Source organism: Sebastes umbrosus, chromosome 3 (genome assembly GCF_015220745.1).
Source record: "Sebastes umbrosus isolate fSebUmb1 chromosome 3, fSebUmb1.pri, whole genome shotgun sequence".
Taxonomy (NCBI): domain Eukaryota; kingdom Metazoa; phylum Chordata; class Actinopteri; order Perciformes; family Sebastidae; genus Sebastes; species Sebastes umbrosus.
This window is the reverse complement of record NC_051271.1, coordinates 16,106,692-16,127,177: the sequence shown is the minus strand read 5'-3', so window position 1 is coordinate 16,127,177 and position 20,486 is coordinate 16,106,692. Positions and strand designations below refer to the sequence as shown.

The 20,486-nt window shown below is 41.3% G+C and overlaps 1 long non-coding RNA gene across 1 annotated transcript; it reads left to right on the top strand.

The window, feature by feature from the left end:
* Positions 1 to 553: 553 nt before the first annotated feature.
* LOC119485965 lies at positions 554 to 20,218 on the top strand. The gene is made up of 4 exons (XR_005206406.1): positions 554 to 774; positions 3,081 to 3,086; positions 17,504 to 17,513; positions 20,208 to 20,218. It is a non-coding gene; the product is annotated as an uncharacterized LOC119485965 (long non-coding RNA).
* The last annotated feature ends 268 nt before the right edge of the window (positions 20,219 to 20,486 follow it).

Here is a 20,486-nt window from a genome sequence, read left to right as displayed (position 1 = left end):
GTCACCTTCCACAGTAGCTCACCAGCAACTACTAGCCCCGTAAGTAGTTTCATGAGGACGTGCCAATAGGCACCGACACCGAGAGCCACCAGTTGGAGCGTAATCATCATCTTTTCAGACTTCCTCAAAGTCTTTGGTGTGACAACAGCAAATGAAGCAAAGTCATTGCAACAGCGGATAATAATTCAAACCAGGATCGCGTCTGATTCCAATTTAAACCCTCAAAAATGTACTGCGCTGCTGACAACACATAGAAATCTCCATATACATTGTCTGAAAATCAATGTGTCAACAGCTCAGGACATCTGCTCAAATCATAACATGGCAAACTGCAGCCCAACAGACAACAACAGCTGTCAGTGTGTCAGTGTGCTGACTTGACTATGACTTGCCCCAAACTGCATGTGATTATCATAAAGTGGGCATGTCTGTAAAGGGGAGACTCGTGGGTACCCATAGAACCCATTTTCATTCACATATCTTGAGGTCAGAGGTCAAGGGACCCCTTTGAAAATGGCCATGACAGTTTTTCCTCGCCAAAATTTAGCGCAAGTTTGGAGCATTATTTAGCCTCTTCCATGACAAGCTAGTATGACCTGGTTGGTGCCAATGGATTCATTATGTTTTCTAGTTTCATATGATGCCTGTATCTTCACTCTGAAACGGAGCCCACTGCAACCTAGAAATTGCAAGTTGTATTAATGCGTTAAAGAAATTAGTGCCGTTGAAAAAAAATTGCGTTAACGCATAATCGCATTAACTTTGACAGCCCTAGTTGTATCCCACTGGGCACACAAAGCTGCTAAATTCATTCTTTTAAAATACTATGAACCTGCACAAAGGCTGAAAAGTAAAAAAAGACAAAAAAAAAGAGGAAATGAAAGACTCGTCCATGTCTGGTCCTGTTATTACGAACACTTTTCATTTTGGGAAGAGAAGCTTGTAAAGAAACGACAGCCCCAGTCCCTCCCTGAGTCCTTGAGCAGCAGGAAACAGTTTTACGATGTCTAGCACATGAATCCTCCCCTCTCCACTTCTTCTGTTTTCAGACTTTTTCCAGGACCCCCAACCCTCCACCTCCACCCCCATTTATGTTTCTGTCCTGCGGCCAGCTGCTTAGACGCTGCTGCTGCTGGAGGGTGTGTGTGTGTGTGTGTGTGTGCACGTCGGCCTGTGTTATGGATGCGGTGTCCGTTTGATTCTGTTTAAAACAATCAGACAGGATGGAAGCAGCATCATCCTTCTGTGTCTGTGTTTATTTGCATATGGTTATCTTTATGGTTTGTGTGTGTGTGTGTGTGTGTGTGTGTGTGTGTTTATGCATTGTTCCTGTTCCTTTTTCTATTTTCGGTGCTGCTCATAAACCTTTGAACCCACTAAAGTGCCACTGACCGTCCATATAACCACATTATTAGAGCCGACATCAAACATTACATGTTTTATGAGCAATAAAACACTCGTACATCACTGAGTCCTGAAATGACTCCACATTTGTGATGGTTCAGAGATTTACAAGTTAAATGTAAAGTTTGCCCTGAAGGTGGCATGGGGTCATTAAAATCTAAAAAAGTTCATCCTCTGGGGAGCAGGAATCTGATCTAGTCAAATCAAGAACATTTTTCTATTATTATATTTTTGTGGACAAAATTAGTCTTGATGGTAGTTTTAGATTAAAGGCCATGAGGTCCCCAAAAATCATCAGGGTTCATCCTCTGGCGACCACGAAGATCCAAAGTAAATTTGATCCAGTGAGCCAGATGTTTTTGAGATATCTTCCTCTGCACTAAAATGCTGGACCAATAGATGGACTAATTAAATAATGAATTAATATATATAACTATTGGATGGATTGTGATGAAATGTGGTTCAGATCTTCATGCTCCCCCCTTAACTTTGGTGATCCTCAGATTTTTCATCCAGCGCCAGTGTTGTATTCAAGACCACCTAAACCGAGACCAAGTCATGACCAAGACCAGAGTGTATCGAGACCAAGAAATCCCCAAAATATAAAAAAAAAAAAAACGCTGATGGTGAAAACCTGGTTGTTTGGGGGTTGATAATGTTTTTTATTGAGCGTCCTCTCTCTGACCTGTGATGAGTGTTCTCCAGCCTGCAGCTCTGTGACACACTTTGAGGTTTTGACTCAGCGTCCAATACAAACTGTACAGTTAGAGCACAACAGTTTATGTAACTGAGATCTGTGTGTGTGCGTGTGTGTGTGTACGTGTGTGTGCGCGTGTGTGTGTGTGTGTGTGTGTGTGTGTCTGTGCGTCTGGGTGTGTGTCAGTGGTGGAAGAAGTACTCCTTTTACTTAGGTAAAAATAGCAACGGTAATGGCTAGTTACTTTACACTGCTGGGTAGTTTAATCTATAATAGTACATCTTAATTGATTTGTTGGTTATATGTTGCATTGATAACCTGAATCTGTAAAATAACTAAAGCTGTCAAATAAACGTAGTGGAGTACAAAGTACAATATTTACCTCTGAGAGGTAGTGGAGTAGTAGAAGTAAAAAGTAGCATGAAATGGAAATACTCAAAGTGCTTTAATTTTGTGTTGATTTTGGCGGACCCTGTGGACAAAAGCGGCAGTGTGTCCGAGCACCAGAGTCCCTTTAGAAAACCTCTCATTTTACTGCAGCAGGGTCTCACAGTCTGCGCCGTGCAGTCCTGGTTCTGGTTCTCCCGTGACCCCCTTCCCTCTAGCAGGCCCAGCAAAACGGCCTGGGCCTCAAGCGTGGTGTCGGTATCAGTTCCTAGCGAGGACCGGCGGAGCAGCGAGGCGAAGCTCTGCTCCTGGCCAGGAGGAGGAGCCACTGCTGGGCACGAATCTCCGACTGCAGCAGCGAAGACAGATCTGGGTCTGTCCACGGTGAACCGGCCCCGCTGAAGTCTGAGCTGAACGAGTTTCTGGTGAACCTGCATGACTTATGATTTTGCCGGAATCGGACCATGTGGCACCGACGACAAGCACTAATAATAACTATATAGAAATAGCCAATCTTCTAACTGATGGTCTTGTTTACTGATGAAGGTCATATAGAGGCATCAGTACTACATTGATACTGTTTCATAACCAGCTAAAAGTTCCTCACAGTAACTTTAAGTTAATGATCTGAGTACTTCTTCCACATGTGGTTACTCCTGTAAATCTTGACTTTGTCAGTCTGCTGTTAGTATCTCTGGATGTGATTTGATTTGATCGTCTACCTGCTCTGTTGCTCCTCTACAACCTGTTTTTCGCTCCATTTCACTTCCTCCTAATGGATCTGCACTCAGACTGCTTAGCTCTGCACACACACACACACACACACACACAGGGTCAGAGTACACTGGGTGCCCTTGGCGAGACAGATAAGCCGGCTTTATGTGATTACGCAGCTCGGCTATTGTGCAACCCCATGACTCAGTGCTCTAATTGGAGAAGGCAGAGAGAGAGAGAGAGAGAGAGAGAGAGAGAGAGAGAGAGAGAGAGAGAGAGAGAGAGAGAGAGCTGACACAAAAACTTTACCAAAATAAAACTTACATACATGAAGTTGTTCTGAGCTTCTTCAAAATCTGCTGCCTCTATTTTATGTCTTTGCCTCTGTTTTTCACTATTACCACTTCTTTTATCTCATCCCATCATACTTTATATTTCCATCATCTTTGAACAATGTAAATCATTACTAAAACATTTATTATTTAGTCCAAAAGTGTCATGACTGCCCATTGGGTCTGTGGATGAGGTGATCAGGATCAGGAGGAAATTATATAGAGATATTTGGCAGCTTTGGAAAGTGCATTTCTTTCTCTGGTCTGTAGTCTAGCAGCGTTGCCCTGCTTCCAGTCGTTGTGCTAAACTAAGCTAACCACGTCATGGACCTTCAGTATCTATGATACTGATTAAGACTAACTAACAGGAGGATTTCTTGCTGTAAAATGTCAGACTGCCCTCTAAATCTACAAACCTTGAAAAGACTCGAGCTTTGTGGTCTCTTTCCCTTGAGTCCTTGAGACAGAAGCTGTGTATCATCTATGTTGCTGTTTACTCTTTCAGCTGGCAGTAGTACCCAAACAAAGACTGTATTTGAAACTGCATACTGTACTAGTAGTACGTACCGATTTGGATAAAATGAAGCATGCAGTATGCAAACAAAAGCAAAATCTACAGTATGACAAAGGAATACCCGGATGTCGTACTGATTTGGAAAAAATCTCCAGTATGAATCGGACTAGTCTAGAGTCACAGACTGTGTACTTCCGCTAACTTCGCCAAGTCCGTCTCTACCTCTCTGTTCTCTTTATACATCTATGGTCAGCTCCATCTGGGCCGTTTGAATGCAGTTAACATACATATCAGTATATGGGTGCTCTACAGATGTAGCGTCAACCGATTTGACCACGGAGATGAGAGTGACGGCTGGATTGACCACACGTTATGATGACGTTTCCTGTCCATGACAGAGTTAGCATGCAGCTTTAGCCATGATGTCTAGCTCTGCTTTTCCTGACAATGTGTGAAACCCAAAGTGTTTCCATACTTTACTGTATGTATAGTGTTTACCACTTCGGATTTAACACTGCCGTTTCGGCTCATTGCGGTTTGTTTTGGTTTGACGGATATGGAACAGATATGACTTCACGTTACTCAGACTACAACAATAAAAGCGGTAACTTCCTTCTACCTCCACATAAACTCAATTGAAGCAAATATATTGACATTAAAAAAATCAATTTCAAAATCGTAAAAAGAAATCGCGATACATACTGTAGTCGACTCGACTCGAGAAGTCTAATGAGATTCAGTCACACAGAAGTTGCATGAAAAAGTTTTATGAGAAACTTTACTCTGGATGAATTGCATCATTATATTTTACTCTAGCAGAACACATTTAATTAGGATCTTAAAGTTTCCAAAGACACTAAATATGTCAGGCTGAAACATAATAAAAATGTAGATAAACGGCCAGTGTGATGGAGCACTGAAATAAGACAGTACGGCCTTAAAGATGAGATAAAAAGGGAACACAGGGTTCGTCAGCAGGGTGCTGGCCCTTGATAAAACAGCACCGGTTGAATCCTGGTTATAAAAATAGAAAGAAAGCAGGCCAGCGAGGCAGGGAGCTGAATGGAGAGACAGAGAGGATTAGTGTTTACAGCTTCAGATGAAGAGGAGGAGGAGGAGGAGGGAGGTTTTCCTCTCCCTGTCAGCACACACTGCTCTGTATTGTCACAGTGCTGGCGGCGAGCCGTCGTGTCACCTCACTTTGCAGAGGAGATCAAGTGATGATTGGGTTATGTAACCTCTGATCTCATCGTCGAGCTGCGTTTCACGGCGAAGACAAGGCAGAAACACCCGTCTGACTGCTGACTTGGCAGAGGAACCACATGACCTCACTGCACATGAAGAGTTACTTTCCAAAACATGCTGCTAGTTCATCAGTAGCTGACAGTGAAACATCCAGACAGGAAAGCTGCTCTCAACCTGCTCTGAGACCCGACTTTAAACCAGGAAGTGTCCCACTAATCTACTATGTAATGTTGCTGAATGGGCCTAAAGTGTTTTTGTGTACAACAATGGTTCCCAAACTGGAGGTCTGGACCACTTAAAGGGCTTGCAAGATAAATCCGAGGAGTCGCAAGACAATTTAAAGGTTAGGACAGTAAAGATAGATATTTGCTACACAAAGGTTTATTTATATGTTCCTTGTTCTTCAATACAGCATGATGTTCATTTAGTAAATTATGGTCCCATTTAGAATCAAATAGACCATAAAGCAGGGTATGCTTTAGGGCATGGCTACCTTGTGATTGGCAGGTCGCTACCACGGCATTGTCTGGTCTTGGAGTTGTCTGCGATTTCATCTTACAACTTTAAACCTTTCACAGTGTGTTTTCAGTTCATGAAAGTTAATTATAATCTTTTTGGTCACCTGAAAATGTCTTATTCAGCGTTCGGTTGTACTTAGCTCCACACTCTCGTCCCGCTTCTGGTTGCAAAAACCAATATAGCGACGGCCAAAATGCAGAACTCGAGGCTTCAAGACGGTAGTCCACGAACCAATCGCTGATGTTGCGGTGACTACGTCCACCTCTTATACACAGCCTATGGTTCATTGTTAATTTATCTCTTGTTGCTAAATATGTCAAACATATTTTGAGTATATCAGAATCCCTCTCTTGTCTCTTCCTGTAAAACATAAAAATATGTATTTTACATTTCAATACATCACATTACAGAAGTTAAAGATGCTCTAACTGCTGTTTCTCTGTGACTTTAAGTCCAAAACAATACGTTTATTTTTACATGTACATAAGAATGATCAACAATGTTAATAGCAAAATTTAAAAATATATGTTTTATTACAAATAAGTTAAAGGTTAAAATAGTCCATGGTGATAAAATAAAAACAGCTAAACTGGCAGGCGGACTGACTAAGGGCCGGCCTCTACTCACATGTCACAATGTCAGCCAATTCCTAATCTCACATTTTCCTTGTCTGCTCTTTTGCTGCCATGAACTTTCCCGTCCTTTCAGGCCCTGATACTCTCACTTGCCCTGCAGTAACCCCTGTGTTCCCGCTATTCCCCATCACCTGACCTCCCACGCCCACCTGCACACCTGCTCCCACTTCCCCACCAGCCCAGTAGCATACAGTATATATATACTGGTCTGCTTCCACTCATTCCTTTTGGACACCTGCTCTTTAGTCTGATCCCCTATTAGATAAATCTGCCTCATCTTTCCTGCCTGCCTGGTTTTGACCTTGAGTACACCAGCCTGGTCTCAGAGTCGTGCCAGGTTTTACTGAGCCTTTACATACCACCATGACTGTGCCACTGCAAGCCCACTGCAAACAAGACAATTATTATACATCAAAATATACATAGGTTTACTGTATGCCAGTGTAGTGGGAGGATGGCCTAATATTTTTTTAGATTCTTCAAAAAAATGCCTACGATTTGTTTTAATTTCAAACTTTTATTTTGTAGTCTGGTGAGTGTGAAATTGTGTGTCATGTTGGAACACAGTACCTCGTAAACTGAGGAAGGCTTGCAGGTGGGAGTTGTGGGTGACCTTGGTCCTGATCTCTGTTTGACTTCCTGTTTCCTTCAGCACAGAGCCAGGTGATTGGCGCACAGCTGCCGAGGTGAGAGCTGCTCGGCTGAATGTTTGAATCGTCCTGCCAGCGTTCAGCTCGCTGTGCCAAGACAAACCTCCCCCGCCTACACTACAATGAGGGCGCAGAGCCAAGAACAAATATGAATGATCTGTTCCTTGAAGGGCAGAAGATAACAACAAAAAGCCTCTGTGAGTCAGGCCTGAAACGAAAACTAATTGCTCACTGAACTGGAAAACTGGTGGAAGACTCATCTGAACAAGACTGAGAGTCTACAGCCATGCTGGCAGCTCTGTGAGGCTATGCTAGCTAAATGCTAACATTGGCATGCTAACATGCATGATCACAATGAGAATGCTACCATGCTGATTTTAGCAGGTATAATGTTTAGCCTCTTCACCAACTAAGTTTAGTGCGTTAGCATGCTAAAACTTGCTAATTAGCAAATAAAAGTACAGCTGGGGTAATTGGGATTGTCATTAGTTTTGCATAAAACAACGTACTGCATCTGCAAGATATGAGTAAATAGTCGCAAACTTCATTTAATAAGTGGCAAATAATAAACAATCTTATGGTATTGCATGATTTGCATGAATAGTAGAGGCTCCAGAATTGAACCCTGGGGAACGCCACATGCATTAAAAGTGCAGATGAATCCTCGCGATGTCACATGTCACACGAAAATCCAGGCTTCAAGTTATGCGTTCGTGTCCGGCCAGCCAGAACACGGACCAATCAGCGTCCTGTGAGGAGCTACTACAGCTATGGGTGTGGCTTAGGTGTGTGTGAGGCGACATGGAGAGGCGACTGTTCGCTCTAAACAACAATGGCGGCTCGTGAAGAGGTTAGCGTATATGCTGAAATAGCATCAGTTATATCAGAACAGGAGAGTATTTCTTCATTGAAAGAGGAGCAATGAACGGCACTGAAGGCTTACCTCGATGGAAAAGATGTCTTTGTTCTTCTCCTGACTTGCTCCGGCAAGAGTTTGATTGACGGATACTTTATCCAGTCACCTGCCAAGTATTTTTTGAAAATGTGCCCTTTCCAATGACGGCTTCTCAGATTGTTGTAACAAACCAGCTGGCGGGTCAGGTTAACAAGTCGTGGCAACCCGCTCAAATTTAAGCATGGCAACAACATAAGTCATACTGTATCTTACAAACATTTCTAGAGAGAGGTGGCGAAGAAGCAGAAGACAAAAAATATACAAACTGGAAAAAAGTCACAGTCTAAAGCCCCTATAGCTCCACATAAACACACCCAATAAAATCAAACTGTTGGACTGACATCCTGATGATTTAGCTATTCATCTTGTTGAGTCTTGTTGTGGAGCTAAAAATGTGAAGTTTGTTCTAAAAAGCACATCCCATGGGGAGAAGCAATGTGATCAAGACATTTAATAGCAACCTGACCATTAGGTTTTAATATTTCTGTCCAGAAAAAATTACAATTTTGACATAATGGTGCCACTTTAGAAAAATGGCTCCTTAGCAAAGGTCATCACCTCAAAAAAAAATATATATATATGAAAGAAAACCATTAAATTATTGTGTATAAATTCTCTAAAGTCTCCATAGGATTGTTTTATATTGCAAAATGTGAGATTTTCATGTCTTTTATATTATAACGCAGGTTTAAGTGCTATATAAATACTGTGAAAGTATCGAAACGCTCAATTCATGGAGAAATACACACATTCAAAGTATTTGGAAACTCTGCATTTGAAACAAGCTGTCAGGATTTCTGTAATTTTGTGATGTCACAAATCTACAATATTTAGACCATTACACAGTTTTAAACATAAACATTGTAAATGTGTAACAGTTTATTTCCTGTTGCAGTGTATGTGAATGACATCAGCTGACAGGAAGTAAACATGGACCCAAGCTGTTGCATAGCAACGTAATTCCATTGCAGTTCCATTGAAATGTGCTAAAACAGAGCGTTTCAAATAGAGGGTGATTAAATGCACATTCAGGCAGACAGTATGAGGAAAATAAATGATTTTTTGAACAACAGCATGTAAACTTGTTTTAGTAGAAATATAAAAAAACAAGTATGAACCTAAAAATGAGCATGATATTGGACCTTTAACTTTGGCTAAAGCAGAAAAGACAGATCAGTCAGAGAAACCTGCACTTTTCTCTTGCTATACAGGCATGTTTTTCAGTGATGACAGGAAGATTATTTAGCTTTATATTTATAAAAGATACTTTTTTCCTTCCTTCTGATACTAGATGTTTGGTTAATGAACTCTTGACATGACTTTAACTGTCATCATGCAACCTCTCAGGCCACCAACCACGATGATGAAGGACCAGTCTCCCCATTGCATGACATCAGTGGTAAACACTGTTATCGCACCAATCCAAAGGGCAACAGCATGGGGTTATGGGTAAATACCCGCTCCAGGAAAGGTTTTAATGTGTCACCAGATTTCCAGAGAGCTGGGCGGTTGGCTACATGTTAGTCATTGTTGTCCTGTAGGAGTTAACCTTTAACTGTTGAACTGGACTGGCAGTGAGCTATTAATAGGACAGAGGTGGTGAGACAATGAGGACACTGAGGGCACTTTAGGTGCAATACGTGAAGCAATAAATGATTACAAATCAAGTTTAGATAAATACATAATCAAGTAACATTGCAATCTGGCAGGTCATGTTGGAGAGAAATCTGATCAAATCGCTTCACAGCACAAAGGGCAGCAAACTGAGGTAAGGCTTTTAGAAGATGCTAACAGAAGTGAAAGGCAGAAACATACAAAATGTTCATCCTCTTCATGGGGACTGATAGCAAAAGGGCTGATGGGAAATGTCTTAATTGGGAGAAACACTGATAGAGGCAACCAATCATATCAACCACTGTAAGAGCTGTTTACAATAACACCAATTTCATCAGTTGAGTCCTACAACAAACCAACAGCAGTTCATGAGAAAATAACAGAAATGTTTATAGAAATGCTCTATCATAAAATGTTTAGGAATCATGTTTAAATTCTTGGATCTACACTAAAAACATATCAGGTTTTTGGCCAGCGGCGAGGCTCCAGAGATGACCACGATTGTCATTGGTCCATCCACTTTTTGATTGATACACAATTTCATACATTCATGGTCTCCAGAGGATGACCTGTAATAACTCAAGTGATCCCCTGACTTTTCATCCAGCGCCATCGTCATCATTCCCATCAATCTGAGCTGAACGTTTTGTTTTCTACTCTTATAAGAAAATGTTAGCCTGCTAACACGCTAAGTAAGGGATAATGTGCAGCAAACCGGTCAGGGTTTATTTCACAACAATGACCAGCTCGCTGTACATTATCCTTCTTATCACACAGCTACTTACTTAAAAAATCAATAACTTGACAAAAAAATGGTCTTCCAGAGTCTGAGTTCAGAACTGCGTCCATAGCAACGGTCTGTTATACATAGCAACGGTCTGCTATACATAGCAGCGGTCTGCTATACATAGCAACGATCTGTTATAAAGAAATAACAGACCGTAGAACGCCGTGATTAACCAATCAGAATCGAGTATTCAACAAAGCCTCGTAATAATCTAGCATAGTGACCATGATAAACATTACCTGAGCTTTTAAAAAAGTTCTTGCATACCAAAAATCTTAGTGACAGGTGCGTAGGATAAAAAAAATACTCTTGTCATCAATCATCAATAAACATCAGCATATAGCAGCATTATATTGGCATTGTGAGTATGTTCGCATGCTGATAGCGTTTAGTTAACAGCACCACTGTGCCACTAGCATGACTCTTGTTCCTTGAACCTAAGGCCTAACTCTACAGAAAATTTCATTGAAATCTGCTGACAAAACATTGAAAAACTGTATGTCACTAGATAACAGACAAAAAACAAAATCCAGAAGGGAAAACTAAACATCATAGAATGTAAAATTTGTGTAGCCGGTAAAAGTGAGCCTGTAAAACATTACGCAAAACACTACAGATGAACACAAGTGATGTATTTACAGTCATATTTATCATTGTGCATGGTTCCTGTTCATTTGATGAATGGATTTATTATAATCTATGCAGTGGGTGTCTTCACAGAGGGCTTGTGCAAATGTTTCTTCTTAAAACATCACCCAGTAACTTCATTTTGACACAAGTTTTTCTTTCAAAAAGACGTGGAACAATTTGTAAATAAGTTTTCGAAGGCCTAATGGTCACTAGAAAAATACCCAAACTGCAGTAATATGTTGTTGTTAATGCTCAGACATTTAAACATCCTCCTGGTAGTTTCCAGGCGGTGCGACTGTTTCAAAGCCTTCCTGCTCTCAGCTGATGTCACTTGGCCGCCACCATCCAATTTACAAACCACCATTCATGTCCTTCCATAATAGTTCACACACCAGTGAACACGCACAACGTTGCAGCCAAACATGAACGCGCTGAACCTTGTTTAGGGATTCCTGTTTGGAGAGCCAGAATAGTGGATGACCTCATTGTTGTTGGGATGAATGGTTTGTTTGAAACAAAAACAAAAAAAAAAGCATCTGGAAAAAAGCTTTTCCAATCAGTCAGAAGTCCTCTGGGATGAGAAACATTAAGCAGAGCCGCTGCTGAACACAGAGTGAGTGTTTACGGTGGATTTCCTGCCATTGCCACACTGACAGCAGGTGACCAGCTGCTCCTCCAAACCTTCATTTGTTCACTCAGAAGTTTCTGTCTTTAAACAATGAAGGACAATTACAGGAAAAGGCAGCAGAAGAGGAGGTCGTCACCACCTCACTGCTCGTTTCCGTCCTCCCAATACTGATGTTTATCTGAGCTCAGACCCTCTGTGTTCACAGCAAACAGAAAAACATTAGACACTTATTGCATGTTAAGACTTGTGTGCAACCAAACTGCTGTTTTTACCATAGGCTATACAAGAAGTGGACGTAGGCCAGTGGGCGACTCCGAGGTCTGAAAAGTGAAGCCAATGTCGAAGTGCCTTAAACCTGCATTCTTTCTAACAGCCAGCAGGGGGCGACTCCTCTGGTTGCAAAGAGAAGTCTGATTGTATAGAAATATATGAGAAAATGACCCTACTTCTCACTTGATTTAATACCTCAGTAAACATTGTAAACATGAGTTTATAGTCTCAATCGTTAGTTTCAAGTCTCCTTCAATACAGCTTGATGTTCATTTAGTAACGGTCAAAAACCAAGATGGCAACAGTTAAAATGCCGAACTTGAGGCTTCAAAACCGTAGTCCACAAACCAACGGGTGACATTACATGGACAACATGCACTTATTATATACACTCTATGCCTTAGTCCCTGTGACGTCACCCATTGGTTTTTGTGGACTGCTGTTTTGAAGCCTAGAATTTGGCATTTTGGCCATCGCCAAGTTGTATTTTTGAGAGGGTGGAGCCGGAGAGGGATATGCATTGCTACGCCTCTTTCGTGAGTCACCATGGTAGTGACCTTTCAATCACAAGGTAGCCACGCCCTAAAGCATCCCCTGCTTTATGGTCTATTTGACTCTAAATGGGACCATAATTTACTAAATGAACATCATGCTGTATTGAAGAAGACTTGAAACTAGTGATTGAGACCATAAACTCATGTTTACAATGTTTACTGAGGTAATAAATCAAGTGAGAAGTAGGCTCAGTTTCTCATAGACTTCTATAGAGTGCTACAGGAATGAGTCCTAAAATCCAGAAATGCATTTTAGCACTTTTGGTTCCCTCGTCTGGAAGTCAATGTTTTTTTTTATTGTGTTTTTAGTTAGATGATTGAAATGTCTGTGGTCAACACAAGCTGAAGAGATTTTAACGTTTTGTTCTACGACATAAAATACATCAATAAATACCCCACGCATGAATTTTAAAGATGAGGGAACCGAAAGTGCTAAAATGCTAACTAATTTCTGGGGTTTAGGACTCATTCCTGCACCACTCTAATAAGACATTGTACTACTTATAATAGTCACGTCAGAATCAGGTCAGTCAGAAGTCGGCTTGACGTCCCACGATGCCGCCGACCTTCTTTTAGCGCGGTGAGATGTGAGCTCAGCGCTACACTACAGCAGCTTGTTCTGCTACATAAAGACGCTGCAGGTTCCACAAAGCTTCTTGTCTACTGTTACCAACCAGCAGTCTTTTCTCCAGACACAGAACCTGAGACTTTCACATTAGCCGGCGCTGGTTTCTGATGCATCCTCATCCTCTTCAATGCTCTGTCTGTCTCGCCTCTGTGTGTCCAGGGAGGACCGGGCCTCTCGCCTGTCCCGCTCCCATTGTCCCTGCGCTATTGAAGGAAGGAGCGTAAACCAACACGGCCGTTCCCATTCGGATTCAATATGGCCGAGACCCGACACCATGTGAAGCAACGGCTCGGCTTCTCTCAGAGGGATCTGGTTGCTGAGGCAAAAATACAAAAAAATACGTGGAGCACCTCAGCATCCGAGAGAGGGAACATTGTCAGCAGGTTTGGAGGAGAGGAAGGGGCGAGGGAAGAGGGGATGAGGAAACAATGTGAGATAATGGACCTGACAAACTGTTTACAACGTCATTCTGAAACAGTTTTACTCTTCATTTCACCTCCCTATGTTGTGCTGAAGACGACTAAAGGATTTAAATTGTTCTTCCAAACCTCTCAGGGCCATTACTTCCATTCCTCAAATAGTGCAGAAAACAACTCATTCAGACTGTAACCAGTCAGCTGCAACAGTTCCTGCCTCAGTATAAACACAATTAAAGCAGGAGGGAGTTTGTCTACAGTTTACAGTCCTAAAATGTGGAGATGAGTCAGCACTCTTCAGCAGTTGGTTCCCTGCAGGTCCAGATTGACCTGCTTAGGGGCCCTGAGGCAAGAATTAACCCCCTCCTCTCTGTGCAGTTTGTACAGTATTTCTTTACTGGAATAAAGCCCCAGGTGTGCATACGTGCATTCTTGTACATATTTTTGCCCCTGCTTGAGTATTTCTTTCTCTTAGTTCTCTCCATTTCTCTCTCCTTCTCTCATTCACTGAAGGTCCTTTCAGACACAACGTGACAACGCCACCACTGCACTCTGAAACCCATTATTTCTTTGGGCGCTGCACACTGTGGTGAGGGCATCTCTAACATGAGCTCAGACTGCGCTGTGTCACGAGCATAGACTGCTCTCTTCCGCCGGTAAACAACAGTTGGTGTAGCTCTTTTGTCGTCAAAAAAAAAGTGTCAAAATTTGCCATGAATCGGGAGAAATACTGGAGAATTGTGACACTGGGAGGAAACCGGGAGAAGGCGATGAAAAACGTGAGTCTCCCGGGAAAATCGGGAGGGTTGGCAAGTACGACTGTGTGGTAACTTTAATAAATCCCCTCTTACCCACACAGAACCCTCTCAACAGAATAAAATAAAACAAATCAGAATAAAATAAAATTCATGAGAATCTACAATGATTTAAATTAATTGATTTGACTGCAAAATATCACTGTTTGCTGGCGTGAGCGGGCTGTAAGAAGCCCAGCAGACTCTTTGATTGGTTAATTTCAATCACTCAGAAAGTTTTGGGTTTTTTGCCAAAAGACACAGACTTCATGAGAAGGACGGAAAGATTTTTAAGAAAAAAATGCACCTGACTGCACAAATATTTACATGAATTTCTTTGGTTTTAGACTGTGAGTTAATGAGTGTGAGAGTTTTGGCCAAATCTGCAGAAAAATTAAAAGAATGGAAACTGAAGTGTCTTAAAAACGCTCCACGTGCGACCCACTTGGCCGGCGTGGAGGAATAAAGCTGCAGTTTCCACTGAGTCCTGCTGACTGGTTGAACCTCGGCTTTGGTTAAACGGAGGAAAAATATGAATCACATCACTCTTTCCTGCGTGTGTTCATAATTTTTCCCTGGAATCAAACAGCTTAAACTTCAGTCTCCAATTGAAACAACAGCAAGAGGCCTACTATCAGCTGGAGTTTGATCCAAAAATTACTCATATGAGTGTTTTTTTCTGACACTTATGTTCAGGCAACAGATGAGTAAGGTTTGATGGTGGTTATGGTTAAAAGAAATAAATGATAGGGATTAGGGCTGGGTATCATTTAAGTATATCATTGAGTATAGTATAGCATACTGTATATATAAAACAAAGACAACTTACCATATTCCAAATGATTCAGAATTTGATCTGGGAAGACTTCTATTTTTTTTTTATTTCAGAAGATATCCGAACAATTTTACCTGACAACATTAATGATGTAATGTAAGTGTAAGAAAGTAATCACATGGTTATCAGACATATTTCTTTGTTCTGTTAGAAACACGTAGTTCCTCTTTGCTCTTCAAACACAGTGAGATTTAACTCGCTCCCTCCGAACTGAAGCGTTCTTCTCCATGAAGAGACTCAGAGTTTTAAAATTCATCCCCTGATGTCAGTGAACCTCACACAGTCGGCCGCCGCTGCCGCCGCTTCTCCTCTGATTATCCGCCGGCAGAGCGCCAGGAGAGTTGTTAGCCCTGCGTGGGGAATATGGGAACTTTCTGCTTGAGTGGAAGTACCATAGAGCTCCTATTACCCACAATGCATTATTCAACCAGTCAGCCGCTGATCCCGGCTGATGCAAAATGGAGCCTAATGGAGAGAATTCAAGATCCATGCAGACAGTTTTGCATGTTTTAGCTGATGAACTTCTAACACTGTATATTTTACATAAATTATATGCAGAGCTTTTTACAATATGTGCAGTTTCCTTCTGTCCAGGCATCCACTGGTTTCTCATAACTTCTATGAAAATCAACCAGCAGAGTGTGTCGGGGTCACATGGCCCTACGTTCCCTCAGCGTCCATCACAGTCAACATTTAGTCATATTATACTTTGTTGTCTGGAAATGCAAAAGTAATCAAAACTTTTCATGGTGGTGCCTTCAAAGACATTTTGAGAACACAACTACCTCAAAATTATATTTACAGTACTTGAGTAAATGTACTTAGTTACTTTAACTTCAGTTACTCGGAGCAATGTACTGCTGTGTGGACGTTACATTAGTTTGGGTCTGAAAGTCAAACAATAACACAAATTCACACCAGTTTGATTCTGCGCCGAAGTGCAGCCAAACAAAGGTTGGGAAAAGTTTTACTTTCTGTGGCGAAGTGCAGCCAGAGAAGACCCGCAGCCAATCAGCAAACAGATCCTGTGACTCCTCTTACATGTTGACCTATGTTACAAAAAATGTCTTCCTGCCTGAAACACATGAACACGCCCCCCCGGCCTCAGAAAAATTGATTAATTGCGGCGAGACACGCCGCTGCCTGGTGTGAATTCGGCTTAACCAATTGATGCAGCGGTAGACCAACAACTCCAGTGTTCTACGAAGTAAAATTGCTGTTTTGTGAATGGAGTCTTGTGGCTTTGAAGAGGGCATAGATAACGGCTTCAGTTCCCAGTCAGAAAGGGCTATCTGATATCGAGGTAAAGCGGTGAAAATATTCTAAATATAACGCACACTTAAACTGCTATTGATTTTTTTTAGGTGACTAAAAAAAATGTTTCTTCCACTCCAGTCCACAGCCGTTAAATGGACTCTTTAAAGCCACCAGACTCCATTGACAAAAACAGTAATTTTACTTCGTAGAACACGGGAGTATACATACAACCCCAGTTAAAAAAAACCTGAGTGGGCGCTTCCATTTGAAAATCCTGGAAAAGAACGCAGATGGAGTCGACCTTTAAAGATTGAAAGCTTCAGGCTCTGAACCTGCAGACACAGTGTTTGTATACACGTACACACCCGCTGGTTTAGAGTACATGCAGGCAGACCACAAACACACACACACAGCTATGTGTTTGCTGCTGACGTCTTGTGTTTGTCCTGCCCAGTTCTGACCCACTTGTGTCCATGAAGCTGGACTCATAAAACAGGCCGTAACAGGAGGGCGTGTCCGCTGGGCGCGCCGACCAAAACAACCGCAGGGCAGACCGTGACTGAGGCATGATGGGAACTGCAGAGAAACCACGGGCGCGGCTGACCTCTCTAAATATAGAGCAGAGAGCGTGAAACTGAGAGAGGAGGCTGCGTGTTTACATGAACCATTAACTCTGTGGCAGCCATGTTGGAAATATACATGAAGAAGAAGACCACAAAGTTTTAAATCTGCCAAATATAAACACTTTGATCCTGGAGGATCATTTCATTCAGTTTGTTGTGTATTCAGTCAGTTCGGTGAGGGAACACCACCACTTAACTTAAGAACAAGTTTTACATCTGGATGGAAAACCACGACCAAATAGAGCAGAGTGACTTTTACTGTTGTTGTTGTTGTCGTTGTTCCTTCTAAACCCAGACAGGGTGCCAAAACCACCAACATATGAGAATAAAAACTGCATTTAGCAGCTAAAGAATTTTAATTTCTTTACCTTTCCTAAAGATATTTCCCTTAGGAGATGGTGGAGACCAAAAACAGAGCTAAAAGAGTTAGAATATTGGACTAACATTCATTCGGTGGACACAAACGCAAATTCCCAAAGATTGATCATGTTGCTCTGTAACTGCTGGATATCTGTTTGTGCCTTTTTGTGATGCAACCCAGTCTCACCAAATGGCATATGAATGAAACAAAAATGTGTAATTCATTTTGTGTGCAATGCCGTTTTTGTAATCTATTTTAAATTTGTTTTATTTCGCTTTTAATTATTGTTTTGTTTTTAATATATATTTGCATTCTCAAGTTGTTTTACTGTGTATATTTGTGCCGTCTTATTATCAGCTTTGAAGCAGGATACGTTGCACTAACCTGTTTGAAAGGTGGAGAGCGTTCACACCTGATGACACACATCATCTTCTATCTGTTATTTCCCGCCCGCAGGCGTGATGAGCAGGAAAAGTCGGTTTGTTTTATGTTTTGAAGTGGGTGAGTTTTGTGTGCTTTGACGGGGGTGGGGCAGCTTGCACACAGACACTTACTATACTGTATAAACACACACACACACTCTGTCATCAGCAGTAATGAAAACCAGCAGCAGCCTGAGGGGACAACAGAGAGAACGGAAAAAAAGATGGAGGGAGGAAATATGAGAGAGATTAAAGCTTCATGTTTGCTTCAGGGGGGAAATAAAGGAAATCACAATCAACAGGCGCAGACTACGGTGGCCTAGAACAGACGAACTGTTTACCTTTGTCCCATGGTGGAATGTACATGTACATTTACTCAAGTACTGCACTTAAGTACATACTGTATTTGACGTGCTTGTCTCTTCATTTCATGCCACTTTCTACTTCTACTCCACAGAGGGATTTCAGAGGGATATTTGCAGACAAAATATGAAGGGTAAAATAATGCTTTGTTGTTAATTAAACTTCCCGTACAGTTTATACAAGTACAGCTGGAACAATTAGTCAATTAATCAATTAGTTGATTGACACAAAAGTAATGGCACCTATTTTGGTAGTTGAAGTATTTTTTTTTATATAAAAACATTTGTGTTTTCAGCTTCATAAATGTGAAGATTTGCTGCTTATCCTTTTAATAATGTTAATAATGTTAATGTATTGGTGATAATGTTGAAGTTGATGGCATTTCTCACTATTTTCACTATTTTTACAAACCAAACAATGAATCAATTAATGGAGAAAATAATCAGCAGATTAATCCATAATGAAAATAATCATTAGTTAATAGTTCAAAATGAGCTCCACTTCTAACCAACTACAATAGTAAAATCCTGCTTTTAAATGAATGCTTTAGTATAATAATCTAATATTAATATATACTATATCTACTATATATAATAGTAGAACAGTCACAGGGGACATTTTTATACTTTTAACACTTTAAAGAGGACCCATTATGCTTATTTTCAGGTACATAACTTGTGTTTTAGGTTTCTACAAAAACATGTTTACATTCTTTAATGTTGAAAAGTATTATGCAAATGTGTTACTTGCTGACATCACCGCGTTACGGAAGAAAAGGCGGGACTTGTATCAAGGTGTTTCAGGTAGTTCAGGAGCAATGTTTCCCTTTGGCATGGACTTTAGGCTTTATAACTTTGCAGACCTTTTACATGCACAAAAAAACTATATAACACACTGAAGGAAAGGAAAAAAGCACAGAAGCATAATAGGTCCTCTTTAAGTACATTTTCCTGATTATACTATTACTGAAGTAACATTTTCAATGCAGGACTTCTACTTGTAACAGAGTATTTTTATAGTGCGGTATTAGTACTTTTACTGAAGTAAAGGATCTGCCTCCACCACTGAGACCTTTTTCACATTAGAGATGTAATCTTTTTGTTCCTCTAGAAAGCTGCATTTTCTTTCCTGCTTAACAAAGAGCATCAAATTTCAGCGACCGAGCTGACGGGCTGATGGCGAGGACGTTACATCATCAACGCTGAGCGAGAGAGAGAAGGGGGGGGATGTTCCTGAGAGGCCTGAGAACAACTTGTAGCCGCAGAGCTATTTTTGTCACGACTCCCAGAGGAGGGAGGACGTGTATGAATGTGTGTGTGCATGTGTGCGTGTGTGTGTGTGTGTGTGTGTGTGTGTGTGTGTGTGTGTGTGTGTGTGTGTGTGTGTGTGTGTGTGTGTGTGTGTGCGTGCGTGCGTGCGTGCGTGCGTGCGTGCGTGCGTGCGTGTGTGCGTGCGTGTCAGTGAGTGGGGGGGGGTTATTAATGCAGGGCGAGCTGCAGAGTGAGATATGCACTTGCATTCCAATGAGAGCGTGGCTGTGCAAACCAAAGAGCTGTCCTTTCTACACGTCTCATCTTAATCTGCAACACACACACACACACACACACACACACAGATGCATTACTCTACTTGAGAGGACCCTCTCTGACCATGTTTGACTTTAATTCTAAACTTGTTTATAAATGGGAGAACTAGAGAGGAACTTGCACACACAGTTATGATACTGAGTGGTCTGATGCTAAAATCAGCAAAATAAATCACATGAAATGAATAACTTTGGAGACTACAGTCAGACAAATAAAGACAGAATAAAGTAACTAGGTCTGTAAATCGATTAAAATATTTAATCACGAATCACGACTTACGTTGTCTCGTCGTCTCAGGGACGATCGAAAATGTCCTTGATAATGCTTATGAACTACAAATCCGTGTTGAAATCAGCAGGAGGAGAGCTAGTTAACGTTATCTGTTAGCAGCCGGTGGGCTAAATAACAGAGCTAACATTCGGAAGGTTTCAATGAATTACATTATGATGAGTTCAAGCAATGCGTTCAGATCATCAGGGATTCATAATAAATTCACAAAGAAACAGTATGCAAATGATAAAGGATTGTTTTGTTTTTTTACCGTGGTATCGAATTGGGTGTCGAGAATCGTGGAGTTCAATTTAATTTAATGTACTGACTACTAAATTTCTGGTTTCGTGATATCCCTAGTTTATACTACGTTGCCTGTCCTGGTTCAGGATTACG